Source organism: Hipposideros armiger, unplaced genomic scaffold (genome assembly GCF_001890085.2).
Source record: "Hipposideros armiger isolate ML-2016 unplaced genomic scaffold, ASM189008v1 scaffold_475, whole genome shotgun sequence".
Taxonomy (NCBI): domain Eukaryota; kingdom Metazoa; phylum Chordata; class Mammalia; order Chiroptera; family Hipposideridae; genus Hipposideros; species Hipposideros armiger.
In genome coordinates this window covers 1,473,284-1,478,948 of record NW_017731825.1, presented here as the reverse complement: position 1 = coordinate 1,478,948, position 5,665 = coordinate 1,473,284, and the positions used below count along the sequence as shown (strand labels likewise).

Genomic DNA, 5,665 nt, shown 5'->3' with positions numbered 1-5,665 from the left:
GAAGAAAGATGGCAACTCTTACCTCAGCCCATCCTTCAGCTGTGTGCCACTGGCCCAGACTGCGAGTGTGACTGATTCTGGGATCTTCCTGCTGTTGTGGGAAGACCTTCCTTCCATCCATATGGCTCAGGCCCAGGGGGGCTCTGTAGGAGGCTGAGTGCCCTTTAATTCCCAAGGCCAACATTTCTGTGAACTCAGTCCAAGGCTTTAAGTTCTTAGGGACTCAATTTCTTAATATTTAAAAGGGAAGAACCCATCCACCCTTTCAGGTGTGGTGGTAAAAACATGTACATTTGGGCCGGTCTAGTGGCTCAGTTGGCAAGAGTGCAAGCTCTGAACAACAGGGCTGCCACTTTCATTCCCACATGTGCCAGTGACGCTGTGCCCTCTAAGCTAACACTGTGAACTACAGCTCAACCTGGAGCTGGGCTGCCGTGAGTGGCCAGCGATGGCGTAGGCTGCATTGAGGCTGCAGTGGGCTGCCGTGAGCTACCGTGAGTGGCCAGCAGGCAGCGTGAGCAGCTGCCCAATGGCCAGTGACCGACTGTCTCAGATGGGAAGAGCGCAATGATCATAATACCAACATGGGCCAGTGAAGTGATGTCTTCCACAACTAGACTGAAGAACAAAAGGACAACAACTTGGCTGTTCCCCTTTCCCAATTCCCCAATAAAACCTTTTAAAAATATGTACATTCATTCATACATGTGTATTAACACATACAAACATTCATATATAATCTTGTGTACACAATCAGTAATTGCTAAATTGGTGATATTCTTAGTGTTGCCTTTATTGCTCATCTGTACTCTGTAACTGTGGACGGATCATGGACTGTGGAGGAAGAGTTCATTTCTCTTTCTGAGGAGGCATCTCTGCCGTGGAGTCCTAATGAGAGATGCTGGTCAAGGCTGAGGTAGGAAGGAGATCTGGGCTTCTTTTTATAATTACTTTACTTCAAAAGTCGTAATTTAAAATTGAAAGTATGTTATTCATGTTAGAAAAATAAAAACCTGTTCAATCACAGAAAACTTTAAAATGCACAGAAGAAAAGCAGAAATATGGCCTCTCCTCAGAAAGCATTCTGAACTATTGGGATGTCAGAAAAGTCATGACGCATGTTTGCCACAGATGGCACTAGTTCATTTTTGGAAGTACTAGAGTCATTCACATCTATGTTATTGCTATGTCATTTGACACCTAACAGTTCTCGCTTCATTCTGAAAAAAAAAATGAGTGATTTGGTTGAGTTTTGGAGATTTTACAACAAGTTGAAGATGGAAGACCAAACTGTGCATATTTGCCATTCACACACACCCACAGGAACAAACAAGCAAACAAAGTTTTAAAAACAATTCCTGAATAAAGCCTGGAGAGCACCAGATGCAAAAACCCGTTGGCTCAGATCCGGGAGAGAGCTACCCTACAGCACCTAAGCCAAGGAGCAAAGCATTGGAGCCACAAACAGCTCAGTAGACGCCCATTTGGTTTGCTCACTTGTTAGAAGGCCACCAGAGTTCCCTTTTTCTCTGAACCCAGACTAGCCCCCACAATGTCTACTGGTAAAAATAACTCTCCAGAAAAATCCACCAAAAGAACAGTTTATTTGGGAAAAGAAAGAGAAACAAGGTGACCCCAGAAGTGTGCGGATGCACACTCCTGACTGGTGCTCCGACGGGCTGCCCAGTGGAGAAGAGCCCCGGCACCAACATGGCTGTTCTTTTATTAGCATCCCTCCCCTGGCAGTTCCCACAAAGTTGTAACAAGAAGCCAGGACCAGAGAGTTAACAAGGGGCCCAGCTCTCCCATAGTCCTCCCAGCTATATGGTTAAGCATCTTAAGATGCTAGTTCACTTTTATCAGCTTACATAACCAAAGGACCCATTTCAAAGAGAATATAATATGTTTAAAGCCAACTTTGTTGGGACACAGTAAACTGCATCTCTTTGAAATGCACAGCTGGTTGAGTTGTGGCAATTGTACACACCCACGTCACCATTCCTGCAGTGAAGATGGAGACCATGCCATTGTCCCCAAAGAGAAGTCATGTCATAAAATGCTATGCAGCCAATAAAGGAAGTAAGATAGATTTTAATGTACTGCTATGGAAGATGTGCCCAACACACTTTTAAGCCTTTTAAAAGGTTAGGAACACAATGAATTATAATGCCATTGATACCACTTCCAAATTAAATGTGTTGTAAAGAGGAGAAAACCTGGAAGGTTCCTCACCAAAGTTTTGACAGTGGTGTTTCCAGGAAGTGGGGTAGCTTGGTGACTTTCACTTTCTCTGCGATGTTGGAATTTTATCTTTTAGTATAACGTTAGATTTATATGAGGGTCAGGGAGAGGGCATTTCAGTTTTAAACATTATAAACCTATGTCCCAAACTGAATAAGTTACAGATTTTAGAAAACCGAATGTTAATTAAATTGAACAGCAGAAATTGTCTTTTGAGATAATCCTTCACATTTTGATAGCAATAGCATTGAATGTTTCTTAAAGTGCTTTTTTTTTTTTAAACTTCAACAACCTTTTATTACCAAACTCAAGTAGGGTTAACTCTAACCCCGCTGACAGCAAAACATCTCTTAACAGGATCTAGAATGGAGGTGCAGACCTAATAAAGATTGTCTCTTAAACAAAGAATTAAAAAAATACATATACATACTTGCATCAACATTTAAGAGCAAAATTCTCCAATGTTGTAGAAAAAGATATCCCAAAGGGATGTCAGTCTATAAAAAACAACATTTGGCTAACTGTGCTGCCAACTCAGGGTACACCTAATAGAAAAGCATTTCCTCCTTAAAAAAAAAAAAAGCCGCTTTCCCCTCATGCTTAGAAACACCCCAAGAACAGCAGTTTAAACAAGGCCCATCCCACTTCTCTTGGCCTATGCCTTAAGGTTCACACCAAGGACTGTTCCTTAGGAATGAAAAAGGAAGTAGAGGTGAAAACCTCTACTTCAACCAGGAAATTGATCCCTAATTTCTGGAAACTTGCAGAAAATATCTCCATTATTTCCTTCAAGGAGGGCCTGGGGGTTCTGTGAAGGATCAAAGAGGAAGTCAGTGGACCTGGCTGAGACCCAACACCAGGCTGGGCAAAGGGGGACTTTCTACATAAAAACTCCCAACACCTTATAACGTAAGTCTAACCTACCAGGTAAAAAACGAGTAGCAGCTGGCTGTACCAAAAGGGTGCTTATCTCCCCCTTTAACTACAAAGGTAACAGAAGGGAGGAGCCTAAAATATTCGACCTCTTCTCCCTTCCAAGCCCTGTTGAAAAGACAGCCTTGTGGTCGCAGGGCTAACTTTGCCTGTCTGGCTGGATAAACAAAGCTGCCACTCCTGGGCAGCCTGGCTCACGACTGCTTTACCAGAACTTGTTTCCCTTGTGCAGAGTGCTTTAAAATCAACAGGGAGATTATTTTTTCAATTAGATTTTGTAACTGACAAATACTTTAATAGCAGCTTCTAGAAAGCTGCCTGGAGATCCTGCCCCAGTTTAGGGTCACAGATCCTTCCAGTTGATGGGCTTCTTGCCGGACTTCTGCAGCAGCTCGTTGGTTTTAGAGAAATGTCTGCAACCGAAGAACCCTCTGTACACAGACAGTGGGGAGGGATGCGCGGTCTGCAGCACGTGGTGGCGCTTCCTATCGATGGCACTACCCTTCTTCTGAGCATAAGAACCCCAGAGCAAGAAGACGAGGCCATCTGAGTTCTGATTTAGCCAGGACACAACCGCATCGGTAAACTGCTCCCAACCTTTCTCCTTATGAGAATTGGCCTGATGCGCCCGGACTGTGAGGACAGCATTGAGTAGGAGAACTCCTTGCTTGGCCCAACCAGTTAAATCTCTGTGACCAGGATGAACAAAACCATCTATGTCTGTAGACAGCTCTTTATAAATGTTTTCCAAGCTGAGTGGAAGTGGAACAGGTTTTTGAACACTAAAGCAGAGCCCATGAGCTTGATTCGGTCCATGATACGGATCTTGTCCTAGGATGACAACCTTTACGTCTCTTATGTCACACATTTGGGTCCATGTGAAGACTTGATCTGGGGAGTGGATAAACTGTGTAATGTCTTCGTTCTTCTGCAACAAATCCCATTAGCTTGATAAAATACGGCTTTCCGAACTCTCCGCTGAGGTGCTTCTTCCAACTCTCACCGAAACCCACCGGCACATTGCGCGCCGTGAGTCTGAGCAGGGCGGCGGCCTTGTTCCTCTGGATGCGTACCAACTGCTCGGGGCTCAGCGGCGACGAGGACAGAATGCCGGGCTCTTCCTGCCCAGCGCGGGCCTTCTTGGGGGGGTTGGTTGGCCGCGGCATCCCCGCTCTCCTCAGTGACCGCCGCCACGCCGGTCTCCGGGTCGGTCGGCTCAGGGCTGCGGGCACGTCGCTTCCTGGCGGGGCTCGATGAGAAGAAGGAATAGCTTCTGGCCGATCATCCGGAAGCCGAGGAGGGCGCGAACGCGCGCCGCTTGAGGAACGGCGAGGTTCGCTCAGGCACTGGCGGTCCAAAATTGGACTAAAGTGCTTTTAAAGGGATGTTTTCACTGGCGTAGACAGATATCTAATAAATATTTATAAAATATGCAGGCTGTAATTTTAAAAAATGGAAGATCGAGTGGAGGCACAGGGGACCCGGTCACATTTATACTCGAACCGAGTTTGAAACCCGAGTTGCCACAGTGTCCTTGGGTCAGAAACACAGTCAGGACAAATCTTGTTCCTTGAGCACCGATTGCCATTGGGAAAGGTCAAAGGCCTTTACAGCAAGTCAGAAGAATGAGACTGACTTTCTGATCTGAAGAAGTTTTAAGAATGTTTGGTGCCTGGCTCCTTTCTCCAAGGAACTAATGATGAGATCAAACTGGGAATAACTGTACTATTAATACTTATCCTTTGAAAATCAGGTCCTTATATCTTACTCACTGACTTACCAAATTGGTCCAGACAGGAAACAATAACAAAACAAAAAGCCAAATTCTGCTGTGACTTTTCTGGCCAATAGCAGGTTCTGCCTCTCCCCGTTCCTCACGGGCTGCAGGACTCTGGGCAGTGAGGCTCCAGGTTCCAGACCTGCTGCCATCAGGCCAGGCCCCTCTCCTCCTGGACTCTCTTCACCTCCTGCCCAGCCCCACTCTGCTTTTTCTCTATTTCCTCATCCTTTTCCCCTTCCCCACACCCACTCTGAATATTCCTCACCTCTTCAAAGGCTTTCTCCTTGAGCACAAACTCCTCCAAACTCTAGGAAAACAAATGTCAATCAGAAAGGCTGAAGGACGCCTGTAGCTCCCCCTCTGGACATCAGCCCCCACTCTTACCACCCATCCCACCGCCACCCCCATGTAAATAGAGTCAAAGTCCTAACCTGGCATCTAGGAACCTCCCACCATACATTGCACATAAGAGTGAATGTTATGTGCATATACGCCTTTATTTCAGGAGATGAGACAGTGATATTCAGCTGACTTCAAAGAACCCCACCCCCTAAAAATCATAAAGGACTCTGCATTACAGAGGAAGGTGAGAGTGGGGGAGCCCCTAACTCCAAGTCCGCTGATCCCTCCTACACAAGGAGACACTGAAAAGTGGTCAGGACAGTCCATTCCCTCCAGGGACCAGGCAGGGAAGTCAGAGCCACCAAGGGT

General features: G+C 45.9%; 1 pseudogene; it reads right to left on the bottom strand.

The window, feature by feature from the left end:
* Positions 1–3,295: 3,295 nt before the first annotated feature.
* LOC109395516 (uracil-DNA glycosylase pseudogene) lies at positions 3,296–5,362 on the bottom strand (annotated as a pseudogene).
* Positions 5,363–5,665: the final 303 nt, after the last annotated feature.